This window comes from Diabrotica virgifera, chromosome 3 (genome assembly GCF_917563875.1).
Source record: "Diabrotica virgifera virgifera chromosome 3, PGI_DIABVI_V3a".
NCBI lineage: Eukaryota > Metazoa > Arthropoda > Insecta > Coleoptera > Chrysomelidae > Diabrotica > Diabrotica virgifera.
In genome coordinates this window covers 230,330,250-230,351,856 of record NC_065445.1, presented here as the reverse complement: position 1 = coordinate 230,351,856, position 21,607 = coordinate 230,330,250, and positions in this window count along the sequence as shown.

The following is a 21,607-nucleotide window of genomic DNA, read 5'->3' as shown; positions in this document are numbered from 1 at the left end:
TGTGACTGGAGAATGGAGAATACATGTATATGGAGAATAAGGTTCAACCACGAGTTAGTATACCAATACTACAAACAACTCTACAAGCAAATTATGGAAAAATACCTTAATCAGACAGGTCGCCTTAAAGAATGGATAATGACAGAACACCTACTAAAACGCTTAGCGGAACTATCGTCGATCAGTAGGAAGACCAATAAATAGGTGAATAGACGAAATGAGAACCGATACTAAAAAGATATTAAGGGTGAATAACTGAAGGAGAGTAGCCAAGGACTGAGATAGTTGTATGGTTGTAGGCAGATGCAGGGTCCGAATTTTACTGTAGCGCCATAGAAGAGAAAGGGAGAGAAACAAATACAAACATAGGTTCAGCTAATACAAATATACAAAGAAGATAATACATTTCTGAAACAATTTATAATATCTCCCAGGCAATCAAGTGACGTCAATACCGTCGAGGAAACGTCAGTTTTTGGTTGAATATACACACGTGTTTAAACATTACGTCATATAGACGTCTTTTGTAGGTGATTTTAAATACGTAAGATTAATGACGTTAAAATACGTTTAAAAAACATTTTCTTCAGACAGCCTAAGTCTGACGTCACAAAATTGGGAAGAGCTTATTGACTTTCCAAAGGATTTCATTTATAACGTTAAAAATTGTCATAAGACATTTTTCATTTATTGATTACGTGCTTTGTTTGGTAAAATAAGTTGAATTATTTAGTTGAAGAAACGTGTTAATTAAGAGATTTTTATTCGTTTTGCTCAAATGAGTTAGTTTAATATAGAAGTTATTCTTGCAAACTTTTGAGGTTATATTTCTGGTGTTTATTTTCTGTTAATGAACTAATTATGTGTTACTCTATAATTAAATTAACTTTTAGCCTTCTAAGATTGTTTTAGCAATCTACAACATTTAAGTATTAGATGGTGAAGAAAAATGATGCTCATGTACTACCGTATACAGGTATTCCCAACAATGAGTTGTTTATGATTCATTTTGATTTAATGTAGAACGTTAAAGTAAGATTTTATGCTGGATAATTTGTTAATAAATTATTTAATAGTTTATATGTTGTTTCAGTTTTAATACAGTAAGTATATATTGTAATTCTATGCATTTTAAAGAGTCTTCCATTTGGTTTTACTTTTAGCCTATGGACTAAATTTAAAACAGTTACATGGAAAAGCTGCAATACCAACAATGCCCATACAAATATAATTATTGTGTATTTTTAAAACTATAAAATGAAAAATAAATCTAAAACTACGACCTAAAAACTACGTTGTTGATATCACGTATTTAAAACGTGATAAAAATGACGTCAATTATGGTGAGACAAATTCACGTGACTTTCGACGTCGAAAAAACGTTATAAACTGACGTGGTTTGGTGATAATTTTGACGTCTTTTCAACGTTTTGTAAACGATATTTGGTTGCATGGGCTGCGGTGGTCAGATAAGTAATCTCTGTGCCGATTGTTTCATTGCAATAACAAAACATCAGCTCTAGAAAGTCTAAGCGTTTTGAGGTGTACGAGTAGCTACATGTAAAATTTTAGAGCGATGCAGCCATTAGTAGGTATACTTTTGAAAGCTGCATAAAGATGACTTGTTGGAAAAATGACTGTAGAGTCATTGTAGATACACGTAAGTGTATTTTTGGAAAAGATTTTCGGTCTATCAATAAACACTATTGAGAAATAAAACGGCGAAATAAACAAAAGACAAGCTGGAAAAATATTACGGAACTAATTCTTCTTCAGACGAAACTGTCAAATGTTGGTTTTGTGTGAATTTCGTAGGGGCCGTATATCTACATGGTATGTACCACGTAGTGTACTGCTGTCCGTTAAAGTTACACTGGAAAATGTGAATAAAGTCAATAAAACGGTTTTAGCTGATCGTTGATCTAAAGTATATCTGCGTGAAGTGGTAGAGGCCACATGATTTAAGTAGTAAGTGAACGGAGTAAATACCTATCGATGGGTGTCGCGTTTGATGACGGTTTTCCAAAAACCTAGATCTACTGATAACACCAGAGAACAGAATAAATGTATAGCACTGGACTGAAGCCAGCAAAAGTACTCCGAAGCGACCAAGAGTGGCCCAATGGGTCAAAACTGTTATCTTCTTCTACGGCACTACAGCCCAAATTGAGCCTTGGCCTCCTTTATTTTTTGCCTCCACCTTTGCCTGTCTGTGGCTGCTCTTCTCCATACACGGACTCCTAAAAGGGCTTGTGCGTCGCTGTTTACTGTGTCTTCCCAGCGCTTTCGTGGCTTCCTAACCGGTCTCTTTCCTTGCATTCTAGGATTCAGTGCTCGTTTTGGTAGCCTATCCTCTCCCATTCTTATCACATGTCCGGCCCATTGCAATCTTTGTAATCTAATGAAGTCTGACAGGGGCGTTTCCTTATAAAGTTGATAAAGCTCGTTGTTGTATCGACTTCTGAAGATTCCGTTTTCCCTCACAGGTCCTAGTATTCTCCTAAGTACTTTCCTTTCGAATGTGTCGAGTTTGTTTTTGGATGTTTCTTTCAGCACCCAGACTTCACTGCCATAGCATGTTATTGGTCGAATTAAGGTTTTATAGATTCTCATCTTTGTATTTCGGTGGACACTTTTTGACCGAAATATATGGGAGAGGGCAAAATAAGCTCTGTTTGCCTGCGTTATTCTCTTCCTTATTTCTCCATCTTCTGATCCGTCGGCATATATTTCTACTCCCAGGTATGTAAACTTTTCAACCGTTTCAATGTCATCTTCATGTATAATGTTTTCTGGGACTATATTTCTTCTCGTCCGAGTCATTATTTTTGTTTTTTCTGTGTTAATTTCCAGACCTAGCATTTTTGTTTGTGTTTTTAACTCTGCATATGTTTCCTGTGCTCCTGTAGATGTTCTACTCATAATATTAATATCATCAGCATAAGCGGCCAGTTGAACCGTTCGGTTGGTCAGTAGATTTCCTCGTCCAGTTTGCATTTGCCTAACCGCATACTCCAGTGCCAGGTTAAACAATGTTGGGGCCAGCCCATCTCCCTGTTTTAGTCCCTGCGAAATGTTAAAAAAGTCTGTCCGGTGGTTTTGTATTCGTACACATGCCTGAGTTTCATCCATTGTGGCTTTAATGAGTCTTATTAACTTGTGTGGTATTGCCAATTCAGCCAATATATAGTATAGTTTGTTCCTTTTGACTGAGTCGTATGCCTGTTTGAAGTCTACAAACACGTTGTGAACATCAATATCGTGTTCCCATGCTTTGCTCAAGATCTGTTTTACTGTGAATATTTGATCCAGTGTCGATCTTCCCCGTCGGAAGCCCGTCTGATACTCTCCAATAATATTTTCTGCTAGTGGTTGGAGCCGCTGGTTTATAATATACGTGAGGACTTTATATGCTGTACATAGTAGAGAGATTCCACGGTAGTTTTTGCACTGGAGTTTGTCTCCTTTTTTATAGATCGGGCATACTATACTTTTCTTCCAGTCGTCGGGTATTTTCTCTTCTTGCCATACGTCTCTGATGAGCGCGTGGATGTGACTTGCTAGGTGGTCGCCACCTACCTTATATAGTTCTGCTGGTATTTTATCAACTCCCGGAGCTTTATTGTTTTTCTGGGCCTTAATGGCTTCGAAAACTTCCTCTATGGTTGGAGCTTCTACTCCATTCTCTTCTACGTAGATCATACCCATTTCATCTTCCATGTCTACTTGAGTTCCAAGTAGTGTCTGAAAATAATGCTTCCAGGTTTCTGTGACTTTCTGTTGGTCACTGATTATTTGCCCACTTTCATCTTTACATAGACTTGTTTGAGGTTTATACCCACTTTTTATCTTTTTTAGGTATTCGTAAGCCCCTCTAATTTCGTTGTTTTTGAAATGTTCTTCCATTTTTTCTATTTGTCCATTTTCATAGGCTCTCTTTTTATTTCTACATGTCTTGTCTGCTTTCCGTCTTGCGACTTCAAATAATGTTCGTCTTTCCCGTGTTCTTCTTGTTATGTACATTTTGTGTGCTTCATTTCTTTCCTCGATTGCTTGTCTGCACTCGTCATCAAACCATGCTGCTCTTCTCTCCTTTTTCTTGTTTCCCAGGGTGGACGCTGCTGCTGTCAGTACTGCTGTTTTGATATTAGTCCATTTGCCCTCTATGGAGTGCAGTTCTAGCGTCCTTAACTCATTTGCGACTTCTTGTTCGAACTTCTCTTTACATTCCTGAATCTTCAGTTTTTCCAGGTCCAGTTTGTTTGTTCTTTGTTGTCTTTCGTTTCTTTTGCTGTTAACTCTGCATCTAAATTTGGTTTGTACTAAAAGATGGTCTGATCCACAGCATGCTCCTCGTCGTGTTCTCACATCGGAGATACTACTGGCTGCCCTTTTGTCTATCAGCACATGGTCAATTTGATTGGTTGTGGTTCCATCTGGTGAAATCCATGTCATTTTGTGTATGCCTTTATGTGGGAAGCATGTGGAACTTATAACCATGTTTTTACTGGTGGCAAAATTTATCAAAAACTCCCCATTCTCGCTTGTTTCATTGTGCAGAAAGTGTTTTCCTAGTGTGCCATAGAACTGCGGTTCCTTGTCTATTTTAGCATTCATATCACCCATTATAATCTTGATGTCATTTTTTGGCGCATTATCATATACTATCTCCAGCTGTTGGTAAAAGCTTTCCTTTGTATGTTGCTCTTGATCTTCTGTTGGACAGTGAATGTTTATCATTGTTAGGTTGAAGAAGTGGGTGCGAATTCTCAACTTACATATCCTTTCACTGACTGCCTGGAAGTCGATGATTTTTGACTTAAAATCATTATCCACCACAAATGCGACTCCACATTCTTTGCTTCCTTGTTCCTTCCCACTATATAGAATTGTGTGCGTTTTAGTGTCCCTGACACCTTTCCCCAGCCATCTTGTCTCCTGAAGAGCAGTAATCATGATCTTATATCTTTTTAGTTCTTGCAGAAGTGCGGTTTGAGCTCCTGGCCTATTTAGCGTCCTCACATTCCAGTTTTCAAATGCATAGTCCATGTTTCGTAGCTTGAGTCGTTTCCGAAAGTTCCGTCCTGTATTCCGAGGCAAATGTTCAGGTTTCGTAACAGTGTGTTTTTTCCGGGAGTGGGTTGTCAGCCCACTGCCCAACCTTCCTCCTTTATCCAGGCTTAGGACCGGCAGTGGTGACTCCTGAGCTACTCGATTCACCCATTTGTCACCACAGGCGGAGTTCAAAACTGTTATGACCACTGTATATTTGCATTGCAAAGGCATACTAATTTTAATTGGCTAACTTGAAAAAGGAACAATCAATAGCCAATACTATTGAACAAATTAAAGCACGAAAGTCAGTCAGAAACTGCTCCGTATATAGAAAAAAAAAATGTTGTTCCTCCCAGACAATGCACCGGCCCACACCAACGTTAGGAAAATTGCAACAATTAAGGAACATTAACATTTTTCTATTACCTAATTAAGGAATTGACCTTCGAATTGCTTTCTCATCCAACTTGTTCTCGTGATTCGTCTTCTCCGGTTATTAGGTTTACCCATATCTGAAGAAATTGCTCATAAATAAAAAATTCAGCTTGAATGAAGAGACAATTGACTAAACAAAAGCCTATTTTGCAGAGCTTCCATAGTCGTATTATTCGGACGGCATCATTCTAAAAGAAGTTTAGAAATGGCTGGAACCATTATAGGCTATTGATTATATTCAAAATAAGATAGCTAAAAGGAACTACATCGTTAACAGGGTTTTATTATTTCATATGGCCAATGGACATCTATATATGAAAAAACCGCGGAGTGCTACCATTTAAAGGGGTGCGTTTTTGAGAAATGGGTGAATTAGTCCCTGGGCACAGGTTACATTAGGGTGAGTTCTATGCACTTTTGGTACAAACATATCTACATAAAAATTGTTCCTGGTTAAATTTATTATCTAAATATCACTTTCTAAAGTTAATAATACTTATTTCTACAAAATTATATTCAAAAGAAAAAGCACAAAGAAACCAGAAACCCAAAAGAATGAAATGTTGTTTTTTGTCCTATAACTTTTGTCCACGAGGATATAGATATAGATATTGCTTTATAGAAAGAAAACCTACACCTTTCTTCTTTAAAATGTTGTTTAGAAGAGGTAATTAGGATTTATAGTTTTCGAGATATGATTTTTCAAAGTTCGCCACTCACAGCAATTTTGGGCAATTTTCCTTGTTATTTCGTTGTACGACTTTTTTTAAAGAGATTATGGTTTTTCAAGGTTTTATACTTCTAACGATTTTTTATAATATAATATAAAAATAAAAAAATATTAATATATAATATATTATATATTATATAATATTATATGATATAATATATACTATATATAATATTATATTATATATTATAATATAATACCTAAACTAAAAAAATATTATTTTTTACATTTTTTACGATTATTTTTGAAATGTCTCATTATAACTTCTTTTTTCTTGTACATGAATATACTATATATTGCACAATAAAGAGCAATATCTATATTTAAATATTTAATGGAAACCGAGTGATTTTTTGATATTTTTTTACCTGTATTATTTAAAAATTTTCTTTTACAAAAATTACATAAACATTAGTCTTAGAAAACATTACTTTAGTTAAAATTATTTAAACGTTGACATTTAAAAATTTTTCAAAATCAAAGTCTATCTCTTCGTTAGCATTAGCTTCAATATCTTCCTCTGACACCTCAGTTATCTTAGAGTTCCCACAATTAGTACCCATGCACATGCACCCTTTGCAGAATATTGAACAACTAATTCATATCTTCCTACAACCGCAATTTTTTGTACATCCTTTGGTACATTTACATGCTATTTTTTTAAGCAAAGCTTGTGGTGCAGGAGCTTTGACAGTAAATATTGGAATTAATCCATATTTTGAAGTTTGCCCGGCCGAGTCAAGTGGATCCAAAGAATTACCTATAAAAAATAAGATTCAATCATAACACACAATCACATAAAAAAGTTATAATGAGGAATTTAAAAAATAATCCTAAAATCAAAAATCGTTGCAAGTACTTATTACATTTTGAAAAAGCATATCTTATTCAAAAATAATCCTAGAATTTTTTATAATACACCATTTTAAAGTAAACAGAATAAGCTTTATTTTTTTTGTTATATAATATATACCTAAATGTAGAAAAAAAAGTTATAATGGGAAATTTAAAAAATAATCGTAAAAAATATAAAAACTCATTAAAAGTATAAAGTCTTAAAAAAGATATCCTCTTTAAAAGAAGTCGTACAACATTATACAGTAGAACAATTTAAAGGTAATTGATTTCTATTCCTCTTACATGTACCATTGCATATGCCTAAAGTTACGTAGAAAAAAGTTACAGAACAATATTTGCGAAATAACAAGGAAAATTGCCCAAAATATTGCTGTGAGTGGCGAACTTTGAAAAATCATATTTCGAAAACTGTAAATCCTAATGGCCACTACTAAACATCATTTTAAATACAAAATATGTAAGTTTTTTTTCTGTGAAGCAATGTCTATACCTATATCTCCGTGGACAAAAGTTATGGGACAAAAAACAAAATTTCTTTCTTTTGGGTTTCTTTGTGCTTTTTATTTTGAATATATTTTTGTAAAAAAAGTATCTTTGACTTTAAAAAGTTATATTTAGATAGGAAATTTAACCAGGAACAATTTTTATGTAGACGTGTTTGTATCAAAAGTGCATAGAACTCACCCTAATGTAACCTGTGCCCAGGGACTAATTCACCCATTTCTCAAAAACGCACCCCTTTAAATGGTAGCACTCCGCGGTTTTTTCATATATAGAGATTCATTGACCATATGAAATAATAAAACCCCGTTAACGTTGTAGTTCCTTTCTATAGTACATAATCAATAGTCTATTATAGTGAGCCAAAAAATCAAACGGTCTAGTAGGCAGCATCTCTAAGTAGGGTGCAACTAAAATAAATTAAATAACTTAAATATAAATAAAATAATAAATAAGTATATTTGTTGTGAATTCTCAAAAAAAATTTAAAGGCAGATACACAAAATGACAATTATTTATAAGCTACACACACCGGCAAAATTAGCCGAACACCTTAAAAATGGGATGTTTGATGTCTCAAATTTCCTAAACCTGTTATCCGATTTTAGTGATTTTTTGAAGTGAAAACTTCTTTAGGGACGTTGTACGATTTTTAAATAGGGGAAAAGCATTGATTTCGCGACCGTCATCGCGACCTTCATCTTTAGGGACGTTGTGCGATTTTTGGATAGGGGAAAAAGCATTGAATTGGCGACCGTCATTGCGACCGTCATAGTGACCGTCATCGCGACCGTCATCGCGACCGTCATTGCGACCGTCATCGTTTATGATATATATTGTGTATGTATATATAAATTGTGTAGAGGCATTAAAATTTAAAATAAATGTAAAACCTATTTTAGCATGGGGAAAAAGGATTTATTTGGCGACCATCATCGCGACCGTCATCGCGTCGGCGAAATAAATTTTGTACATACATATATAGGTATATTATGTGTACTCGTATGTATATAAAAATTGTATAGAAGTATTTAAATTTAAAATAAATGTAAAACCTATTTTGGGATGGGAAAAAATGATTTATTTAGCGACCATCATCACGACCGTCATCTCTTCGGCGAAATAAATTTTGTACGTATCTATATTATGCGTATGTATACATAAATTGTATAAAAGTATTTAAATTTAAAATAAATATAAAATCAATTTTGGGATGCGGAAAAAAGATTGATTTCACGACCGTCATCACGACCGTCATCGCTTCGACGAAATAAATTTTCTTATTATAAATTAGCGACCGGTATTTGTTCGACGAAATAAATTTTTGAAGTAAAAACTTTTTTAGGGACGTTGTGCACTTTTAAGATGGGGAAAAAGTGTTGAATTAGCGACCGTAATCGCTTCGGCGAAAGAAATTTTTGAAGTGAAAACTTTTTTAGGGGCGTTTTGCACTTTTTCGATGGGAAAAAAGTATTAAATTAGCGACCGTCAGTGCTTCGACGAAATAAATTTTTGAAGCGAAACGTTTTTTAGGGACGTTATACACTTTTTAGATGGAGAAAACGTGTTGAATTAGCGACCGTCATCGCTTCGGCGAAATAAATTTTTCAAATGAAAACTTCCTTAGGGACGTTGTGCACTTTTTGGATGGTAAAGAGGTATTGGATTAGCGACCGTTATTGCTTCGACGAAATAAATTTTTGAAGTGAAAACTTCTTTAGGGACGTTGTGCACTTTTTAGATGGGGAAAAAGTATTAAATTAGCGACCGTCATTGTTTGACGAAATAAATTTTTAAAGTGAAAACTTCTGTAGGGACGTTGTGCACTTTTTATATGGGGAAAAAGTATTGAATTAGCGACCGTCATCATTTCAGCGAAAGAAATTTTTGAAGTGAAAAGTTCTTTAGGGACGTTGTGCAGTTTTTAAATGGGGAAAAAGTATTAAATTAGCGACCGGTATTTGTTCGACGAAATAAATTTTTGAAGTGAAAACTTTTTCAGGGACGTTGTGCACTTTTAAGATGGGGAAAAATTGTTGAATTAGCGACCGCCATCGCTTCGGTGAAATAAATTTTTGAAGTGAAAACTTCGTTAGGGGCGTTTTGCACTTTTTCGATGGGAAAAAAGTATTAAATTAGCGATCGTCATTGCTTCGACCAAATAAATTTTTGAAGTGAAATCTTCTTTATAGACGTTTTGCCCTTTTTAGATGGAGAAATATATTGAATTATCTACCGCCATCACGACCGTCATTTCTTCGACGAAATAAATTTTTGAAGCGAAACCTTTTTTAGGGACGTTATACACTTTTTAGATGGAGAAAAAGTGTTGAATTAGCGACCGTCATCGCTTCGGTGAAATAAATTTTTTAAATGAAACCTTCCTTAGGGACGTTGTGCACTTTTTGGATGGGAAAGAGGTATTGAATTAGCGACCGTTATTGCTTCGACGAAATACATTTTTGAAGTGAAAACTTCTTTAGGTACGTTGTGCCCTTTTTAGATGAAGAAAAAGTATTAATTATCGACCGTCATTGCGACCGTCATTGCTTCGACGAAATAAATTTTTGAAGCGGAAACTTTTTTAGGGACGTTATACACTTTTTAGATGGGGAATAAGTGTTGTATTAGCGACCGTCATCGCTTCGGCGAAATCAATTTTTCAAATGAAAACTTCTTAGGGAAGTTGTGCACTTTTTAGATGGGGAAAAAGTATTAAATTAGCGACCGTCATTTTTTTGACGAAATAAATTTTTAAAGTGAAAACTTCTGTAGGGACGTTGTGCACTTTTTAGATAGGAAAAAAGTATTGAGTTGGCGACCGTCATCACTTTGCCGAAATAAATTTCGTACGTACATAATATATATTATGTGTATGTATACATAAATAGCATAGAACGTACGCAACGCTTATATAATATAGGTATAGCACTTCTTTTTGGATGTGGAAAAGCACTGAGCTTGTAATTTATATACTATGAGAAGTTTTCATTTCTGTCGGCACTCCCATGAGTGCTTTAAATTTTTTTAGTATGTTATAGCCTTATTATTTAAGAATATCAGAATATCGGTGTAATAATATTGTTGTTAGACAGGTAAATCTCATTTTATACCGGGTGTAACAATCATACTGTGTTTTTTCTTAAAGTTCGGAACACCCTGTGGAATATTCTAGCCTACATAAAATATATTGAAATTAAAACTCAATTATAGCCTTAGGCTTTCTTAACATTTCCTTTTTTGATTTATTTCCTTACGTTGAAAAATAAAAAAGTTATGGGCTTTAACAACTAGCCATGTTTTTCATCAATAAAATCTCATAGTAGGGGAGGAAGGTATGCTAAATTTGCAGTTACTCGAGCGTTCTTGGGACCTGGAGTGGATTGTGAAGAGTGGATGCTAAAACCAAAAAAAGTTAAGTTAAGTTGTCCATAAACTGTGGGACTGTCCATGTTTTAATTTAATTTTCCGTTTCGACCAATCGTTTTTTCCGATTATAACGCCATCTATTCATCATTGAAAAAAATACTTGAAGGCACTCGTGGGAGTGCCGACAGAAGTGAAAACTTCTTATAGTATATAAATTACGAGATCAATCCTTTTTCCACACCCAAAAAGAAGTGCTATACCTATTTCATATACGCGAAGCGTATGCCCTATGCTATTTATGTATACATACACATAATTAATATACGTACATAATTTATTTCAGCGAAGTGATGACGGTCGCGAATTCAATATTTTTTCCCCATCCAAGAAGTGCACAACGTCCATAAAGAAATTTTCACTTCAAAAATTTATTTCGTCGAAGCGATGACAGTCGCTAATTTAATATTTTTCCCCATCCAAAAAGTGCACAACGTCCTTCAAGAAGCTTTCACTTCAAATATTTATTTCGTCGAAGCGATGATGGTCGCAATGAAGGTCGCTCGCTAGTTTAATACTTTTTCCCATCCAAAAAGTGCAAAACGTCCCTAAAGAAGTTTTCACTTCAAAAATTTATTTCGTCGAAGCGATGATGGTCGCGATGACGGTTCCTATTTCAATACTTTTCCCCCATCCAAAAAGTGCATAACGTCCATAGAAATTTTCACTTCAAAAATTTATTTCGTCGAAGCGATGACAGTCGCTAATTTAATATTTTTCCCCATCCAAAAAGTGCACAACGCCCCTCAAGAAATTTTCACTTCAAATATTTATTTCGTCGAAGCGATGACGGTCGCTAATTTAATACTTTTTCCCATCCAAAAAGTGCACAACGTCCCTAAAGAAGTTTTCACTTCAAAAATTTTTTTCGTCGAAGTGATGACGGTCGCGATGACGGTCGCTAATTCAATACTTTTTCCCCATCTAAAAAGTGTACAACGCCGCTAAAGAAATTTTCACTTCAATAATTTAATACTTTTTTCCCATCCAAAATGTGCACAACATCCCTCAAGAAGTTTTCACTTCAAAAATTTATTTCGTCAAAGCGATGACGGTCGCGATGACGGTCGCCAATTTAATACTTTATCCCATACAAAAAGTACACAACGTCCCTAAAGAAATTTTCACTTCAATACATATACGTACAAAATTTATTTCGCCGAAGAGATGACGGTCGCAATGACGGTCGCGAAATAAATCCTTTTTCCCCGTCCTAAAATAGGTTTTACATTTATTTTAGATTTAAATACTTCTATACAATTTATATATACATACACATAATATATAGCATAAGCGATGACGGTCGCGATGACGGTCGCGAATTCACTGCTTTTTACCCTATCCAAAAATCGCACAACGTCCCTAAAGAAGTTTTCACTTCAAAAATGTTGCGAATAAAAGTTGCTTATTTTTACGTCAAGAATCCAAATCTGCAATATAAATTGGGGGCTCCTACTTAAGATTTTAAAGTAACCCCCCACCCACCTCCGTGGGGGGTCGTATTTGGTGTCATTCGATAGATTTTTGAAAAATATTGAATACGTGTATTTTGCAGTTTTACGATCTGATGTTCATTTCGCGAAATATCGTATTTAAAATTTTTAATTTACCACCCACCACTCTCCGTGGGGTGACGTGTTTAGTATTATTCGATTGATTCTTGAAAAATATTGAACACGTATTTTTTAGTTTTTCGATCTGACGTTTATTTCGCGAAATATTCTCTTTTTTTTGTGACACTTTTTGACTCGCCCATTTTCTTTTTTGAAATATACACTATTTTGCATGTACTTAACTTACCTTATCTTTACATGACGATTTCGAATTTTTCTAAGAATAGATTTTTTTCGGTCCTCCTTAATTAATTCCCCGGTGTTAAGAACCAATATATGGTATAGGTACATTTACAAGGTACAAGGTTTCTCCCCATGTGATAATCTGACGCGCTCGAGTAACTGCAAAAATCCCCGCTTGGGCTCCCCTACCATCATTATCTGCTTAGTTTAATACAGCGGTTCTCAACATTTTTTACTCAGCGACGCACTAACGTACTCCTTACAGATTCGCGACACCCTTATATGTACAAATTCTTGCTAGTGGTAGGTAAGTACAGATGAATATATTAGAAAACATTTACAGATTGGCACTTTATTGATTGATATAACGTGGTATATACCTAATAGTTAAAAAAATGGTTGAATGCATGATTAGTATATTATAACAAGTAAAAAAATATAAATAAAAATATCGTATTCGTAAATCTCGCGACACACCTGATAGGTTCTTCCGGCACACCAGTGTGTCGGGACACGGTGGTTGAGAACCGCTGGTTTAATAAACAAGCCTAAAGTAATTCAATAGATGTATTAAATAAATAAATTACTAATGCCCGGTTGCACCAACAGATCTTAAGCTAAGTCGAGAATATCATAAGAATTAATATAATATAATTATAATATATTACAATAAGAATACCATAATATAATAATAGATATAATTGATAATAAGGTAAGAATCTAAAATATTGGTGCAACGTAAGTGATACTCAAGGAGGTCCTATCTATAAGTAGAGCTTAGCTAAGCTGAATCTTAAGATCTGTTGGTGCAACCAGGCATAAGCGATGTCACAATGACGACCTTCCGGGGATTTCAGCTTAACTAGCTTCGAGGGTGGTTTTAATGTCAAACGCTGAGCGCACATGCATTTGAATCAAGTATGTAATATTCAGTATTTATTTTTGCATGTTTTTTTTTACAAATTTTATATATAACATCGGCGAAAAATGAACATCAGATCGAAAAACTGCAAAATACACGTACCTATTCAATATTTTTGAAAAATCTATCGAATGGCACCAAACACGAGCCCCCACGGATGTGGGGTGGGGGGTTACTTTAAAATCTTAAGTAGGTGCCCCCAATTTTTATTGCAGATTTGGATTCTTGACGTAAAAATAAGCAACTTTTATTCGACACATTTTTTCGAATTATGGATAGATCGCGCTATAATCGGAAAAAAACGATTGTTTCAAATGGAAAATTAAATTAAAAAAATGAAAAGTCCCCCACTATACGGAAAACTTAACCTTTTTTTTTTTGGTTTTAGCACCCACTCTTCACAATCCAATAGGTCCCCATAACGCTCGAGTAACGGTAAATTTAGCATACTTTCCTCTCCTACTATGAGGATTTATTGATGAAAAACATGGATAGTTGTTAACACATATAACTTTTTTATTATCCCACATAATTAAATGAATCGAAAAGGAAAATGTTAAGAAAGCCTAACTATACAATCGAGTTTTAATTTTAATATTTTATACATGCTAGAATATTCCACAGGGTGTTCCAAACTTTAAGAAAAAACACAGTATGATTGGTACACCCGGTATAAAATGATATTTACCTGTATAGCAACAATATTATCACAACGATATTCTTAAATAATAAGGCTATAACATACTAAAAGAATCACCCAAATCGGACCACTGGTTTAGGAAATTCGAGACATCAAACATGTCCCATTTTTAAGGTGTTTGGCTAATTTTGACGGTGTGTGTATTATTAGAAACGCTAGTCCAGTGGCAAATGCCAACTTTCTATTAAAAAATACAGCTTTAAAAAAAAATAATTGCCAGAGAACGGCAGTTCTCGCCAGTGGCTCACAACCCCCCTACACGCGACACTTACACGAAATTTTCGATTTTCTAAACCTCACTGAATTGAAAATTGGGCCAAATCCCATCTTAAATTCCAGGAAAAGACTCATCCATCCATATGTCAACAATCCATTTTGGTCCAAGGATGTGGATTTTACGGCCCTTCCTATTTAGGGTCTGTTTTCGTTCTCGTCCCCAAAACTCCCAAAAATTTCGAAAATTTATATCCGACCTTTGCGGCTTCTGTTAGTACTGATCATTACCTTTTCAACGCATGCCTAATTTTGAAAATCGGTTATACCATTCAAAAGTTACCGAGCTCAGAAATAGAACTCAATTTCTATTTAAAAAAGGGAAATTGTTTGTGGATATTTATGTATGTATAGTCCGTCCGCTATAACTTTTCCCATGCGGTACGATTCATTTTCAATCAAATTAAGTCAAAACATAAATTGAAACGAACGTCGATGTGTATATATACATTTTGTATACTGTATACTATATACTACACACATCGGCGTACGTTTCACTTTCTGTTTTGACTTAATTTGATTGAAAATGAATCGTAGCGCATGGGAAAAGTTATAGCGGAGGGACTATATGTATGTATGTGTGTGGAAAAGTTAAACCGATTTGAATTTTTTTCTGTGTGTGAAGAGGGGGCCAGGGCCGATTCAGAACCGGTGTAGTTTGTGACTTTTGACCACCCATAAGCCAGCTATAGGACTTGGTAGGTACAAAACGGCATATTTTTTGGAGGCATATATCTTCGGTTCAATAAGAGACAGGAGAGCCGCAAATACACCAAATCACTAGTGTTGAGTTAAGCTTTCAAATGGTGTCTAAGCCGTTAGGATCAGACATACACACGGCTCAGTGTAGCCGAAAAACTGAAAAACTAAACGTAAAAAATTTTGGTTTTTCGACAATTACTCAAAATTTCAACCTACGAATTGCGCCAATAACTGAGAGTTTGTAGAAGGGTTCTAGGCGCATCTAACGGTATCTACCTCATATCCGGGAAAATTCGAATTTTTAAGTTATATGCTTCATAAGTATGATCAAATCTAGTTCCTATGGGAAACAACGGTTTTTCAAGCTCAATATTTCCTGTAATACCTTCAATTATCATATTTGACCTAAGATGCATCAGATACTACTTGTCAATACGTTTCAAACTCATGTTTAGTGATCAAAATCGGTTAAGCCGTGTAGAAGTTGTTAAGCTGCAAAAGTATAATCCAATAAACCATTATCCCCGAAATGATTTATGTAGTGCACTGGTTACGACGATAAATTTGATCGGGCAATGGGCAATCCGAGTTTATTTACCGGCCATCCCAATATTTTTTTTAATCTATTTCGAATATAAAAAATCTAGTGTACATTCGATGGACACTAGATGATTTTAGGGAGATAATGCGACAAAGGCGACAATTTATAAAGGTTAACGTGTAATCGAGAAACATTACATTCAACTCCATACATTTAATTTATAAATAACTTTGAAAAACTCCTGATACAAGAATAAAAAACCGCTAAACGCCGTAAAAATTAGTGGCGCATACAATATTCCAGCTACAAAAGATCTGGTGTGAATCTTACGTGTCGCGAAAATGTTTTTTCATTTTGATGCAAAATAAAATTATAGTTTTAAAAGATTTTTTCATAATATTTGCTAAATTTGAAGTAAACGCGCCACAAAAGGGCTTCAAAATTCAAATTGTATTAAAGTTACTCTTTTATGGCGCGTTTTACTTAAAATTAAGCAAATATGAAATTTTTTTTTAAAATAAAACTAGAATTTTATTTTGCATCAAAATGAAAATACATTTTCGCGCCACGTAATATTTATCAGATCTTTTGTAGCTGGAATATTGTATGCGCCACTCATTTTTACGGCGTTTAGCGGTTTTATTCTTTATGAATTGCACTGAAAAATATTTTGACTATACAATCATATTGACTAATCGACTATTATACTTTATTTTATCATATAGATATTAGATATTGCTATCGAATTTTCTTGTTTTTTTTTAAACCACAACCGCTCGCTGGCGGTTGAGGTCTCCACTCACTGCTTTTACTATCGCTCTTGTTTACTAGTACATTTATTATCTTCGTTTACATCTCTAGCGAAGGCGTAAAAACAGCCACAGGCTTTTGCGATCGTTCTTTTTCTATTTATTGGTAATTCGATATATTTTTCAAATTAATCTAAAAGCATCCTCACTGCCATTGAAATTAAGAAATTAGTTATAGTAGGTGTAGCGGATGGTAATAACTGATGCAAAATAATTAAAATCCCGATATCTTTATGGCAGATAAAATTATACTCCAGCATACTTAATTACCGTCTTCTTGTCGCCGAAACTCCTAGGTTCATTTAAAATGACAAATTCTCGTGTCAAGTTTACATTTGGTTATATTATATATTATGTATATTTGAGTTTTATTGTGGCCAACATAACTCCTTTTCAACATAAACTAGGTAGAAAACTTAAAAAACCTAAGAATTTTAGGTTTTTCAACTATTGTATAACTGAATCTACAACCTTGATATCGCGTGAAAGTTGAGTCTGACTCTGATAGTGTTAAAAATGTTGGTAAAATTTCAGAGTCGTTAATAAAAAAACTAGGTCGTTAAATCAGTAGTTAGACCAACCATTATGTATAGCAGCGAGACATGGGCATTGACGGGGATGCTATAGAAATGAGGATCCTAAGGAAAATATCAAACAGAAAGAGGACAGACAAAATAAGAAACGAAACAATCATACAAAACCTAAAGCTAGAACCAATCAATGAAAAAATAGTAGAAGGACAACTTAAATGGTTCGGACACGTGTGTAGAATGTCGAACGAGAGACTAACAAAACGAGTGTTCGAAACGAGAGTACAGGGGAAAAACAAAAGAGGAAGACCAAGAGTTATGTGGTAAATAAAATCAGAAAAGAAGTCAAGAAGAAAGGATTGATATTCGAAAGTTCAAGAAACCTAACACAAGATCGGAAAGCATGTAGACAACAATGCAAAATTCAACTCCACCAGCCTTACATACCTATAAAGGTAGAAAGGCTTAGGACTAAGTAAGTAAAGTAAGGGTCAGCTAAGGCCATAATAGACTTTGTTAGAAAGGCTGGGATAAAGGAATAACTTTAACCTAGAGATGAGCCATAATAGACCTCTTCGATGATAAGTCGAGTGGAATGATGGTTTAGTAACCACTCATATTGAACCTAACGTAACCTATTAATATTTTCACAGTCAACCTAATAAAATTTAAACTAATTGTTGTTGCAATTAATGTTTGGCTTAAAGAATCACGAGTAACTCACAAATTAAAGCAATTATTTATAAATATTCTTAACGGGTAGCGGGTAGGAACTCTTTAAATTCTTGAAGACAGTCCTATCAGGGAAAATGAATCAATCCCTGCCCACCGCAGATTCCGGGGGTTTCCTTAGCCGGGAAACTAGCACCTGTTTAGGGTCCCTTGTCCAGGGTTACGGATGAAGTCCACAACGGCAGACACGGCGGAGAAGCAGAGCTTCGGTACGGGGCGGACGGCGGAAGTGGCAACCCTTGATGTTAGGGTTAATATAAAATCAAATTCCTGGAGACGGAAGCAGCGTTTTCAGTACCAAGTTGTGGCGTACAGGAATAGATCCTGGACCGGCTCATCATTGGATACTAGGAGGCATGACTGAAACATTTTTAATGGCTCCTACACTGCGATGAGGAAGGCAACGGGAAACCACCTCATTAAAATCCCTAGTAAAATCATCATGACTACAAGTAATAAAAGATTAAAGATTACTGATCATGGAACACGGAAACCAAGATCCGGCAGGAGTGGCATGACAACATAGTGCAGGGTCCCTCTGGTCGTCAGCCTGCGAAATCCCTGCATAAAAATTGCTACATGGAATGCGAGAAGTCTATATTCTCCAGGTAAAATCGATAATGTTGTATCCGAAATAAAACGACTGAAAATAGATATTCTCGGCATAAGCGATGTTAGGTGGCCAGGAGAAGGTAAATGTACAACAACAAATGGCACGATGTACTATGTAGGAAACAACAATCCAGCTCATCTTTATGGAGTCGGTATTGTTCTGGACAGTCGCATAAATGATTCGATGATATATTTTGTTCCTTATTCAGATAGAGTAATGCTGATACAATTAAAAGCACAACCGAAGAACATTAATATTATTCAGGTATATGCCCCTACAGCAGATAAGGATGACAATGTAATTGAGGACTTTTATACACAATTACAAGCGGTCCTCAAAAGTATACAGAAAAAGGAACCCATAATAATAATGGGTGATTTCAACGCCAAGGTGGGTCAGGGTAGAGTGGAAGATTGTGTTGGAGACTATGGGTTAGGAGACCGTAATGAACGTGGTGACAGAATGGTTCAATTTTGTCAAAATGAAAAATTTGTAATTACAAACACAATGTTTAAACTCCCGAAGCGTAGACTTTACACATGGAATTCCCCTGCTGATGGTAACGGGAGGATGATTAGAAATCAAATAGATTACATTCTGGTTAACCACAGATTTAGAAATTCTATACTATCAACAAAGACCTACCCAGCTGCGGACATTTACTCTGACCACAATCCGGTTGTATCTGTGTTAAACATAAAATTGAAGAAACTAAAAAAGAAAAAAACGACTCGGATAGATTTCAATAGACTAAAAGATACAAGAACAAGAGAAGACATAAAAGAAAAAATTAATAAAAACTTGAAAGAAATTAATAGTGTGAACTCCGAAGAAGTTGAAAATAATTGGAAACAGATAAAGGCAGCACTAACAACAGCTGTAAAAGAGACGTTGACTCCTAAACGAACTGAGAGAACTAAAAGAAAGGCATGGATGACAGAAGAAATTCTTAATTTAATGGATGAGAGACGTGCCTATAAGAACAAAAACAAACAACAATATGATGCAATAAATCGAACCATAAAGAGAATGATCAAAGAGGAAAAAGAAAAGTGGCTGTCAGAACAATGCAAGGATATTGAGGAATGTGAGAGAAAGTACGATAGTTTCGGCATGCATAAGAAGATCAGAGAAATGACTGGTACAAAGAAGAAGACTCATAGTGGAATGGTGAATGATTCAGAAGGCAAGATTATAATAGATTTCAAACAAAAACTCACAAGATGGAAAGAATATGTAAAAGAACTTTTTGACGACGAAAGAGAATTAATAACAGTGAAACGAGAAGAAATGAAGGGTTTAATGATACTTAAACAAGAACTGGAATATGCTTTAAAAAACACCAAGGATGGTAAGACACCAGGGCCTGATGAAATACCGGTTGAAGTATTAAAACTTATTGATGGAGAAGTGATGAACATGATACTAGAGTTATTTAACAACATATATGATACTGGAATAATACCACAAGACTGGTTAAGGTCCACATTCATTTTAATACCTAAAAAATCAAATGTAAAAGAGTGCTCGGATTACAGAACGATTGCCTTGATGAGTCATATGCTTAAAGTTTTTCTAAAAATCATTCATAATAGAATTTTCCGCAAACTTGAAGAAGATATAAGTGAAACACAAATGGGCTTCAGGAACGGCCTTGGTACGAGGAAAGCGCTCTTTGGTGTGGGCGTACTATTTCAACGGTGTTTGGATATCAATCAGGATGTATACGCCTGCTTTATAGACTTTGAGAAGGCCTTCGATAGAGTCCGACACGACCGACTGAGACAACTTCTAATCGAAAAGAACATTGATGGAAAAGATATTAGAATAATAACTAATTTGTATTGGAATCAAACAGCAAAAGTCAAGGTAGATGATGAAATGACCGAGGAGATCAAAATATGTAGAGGAGTAAGACAGGGGTGTATTCTGTCTCCTCTTTTGTTTAATTTTTATAGCGAAGTCATATTTAAAGAAGCTCTGTCGGACGTTAGTTGTGGTGTAGTGATCAACGGAAATACAATCAACAATTTGAGATACGCTGACGACACAGTGATATTAGCAGACAATCTTACAGATCTGCAACGACTGATGGAACGCACTAACCACTACTGCAACAGCTACGGACTTACATTAAACCTCAGAAAAACTAAATGGATGGTAATAACAAAAGATCCACACGCCAGGAATGATTTTGTTGTCAATAACACGGTTGTAGAAAGGGTATCCTCCTATAAATACCTTGGAGCTTGCCTGGATCATACAGGCGATCAAACAAAAGAAATAAGAGCAAGAATAGAAATAGCTAGATCAGCATTTAACAAGATGAAAATATTTCTCTGTAGTCGTGACATAAATCTTGATCTGAGAGTGCGTATGCTGCGGTGTTATATCTTCTCCACTTTATTATACGGAGTTGAGTCATGGACCATCAAGATGGGCAGCATTAAAAACATTGAAGCTTTTGAGATGTGGTGTTACCGTAGAATGCTACGTGTATCTTGGGTGGACCACGTGACGAATGCCGAAATTTTACGTCGGATCGGAAAAGGATGTGAAGTTGTACTTACTGTGAAAAGAAGAAAGCTTGAATACTTTGGCCATGTTATGAGAGGTGACAAATACTCGCTGCTGAGACTGATCATTCAGGGTAAAATCAGGGGTAAGAGAAGTATGGGTAGGCGCAGAATATCTTGGTTAAGAAATCTGAGGGAATGGTTCGGCTGCAGTTCCATCGACGTATCGAGGGCAGCCGCCAGTAAAATAAGAATAGCTGTGATGATTTCCAACCTCCGGTAGGAGACGGACTTAAAGAAGAAGAAGATTCTTAAAAAATAATAAAATACCATAAAAGAACATTTCATTAAAATGAAATGTCAATGAAAGAAAAGTAAATTCTTAGGTATTTTATCATAATTTTGGACAACAGTAGCCTATATTAAAAATTACTTGAACATAGATACATAGATAATCTTATATTTCAA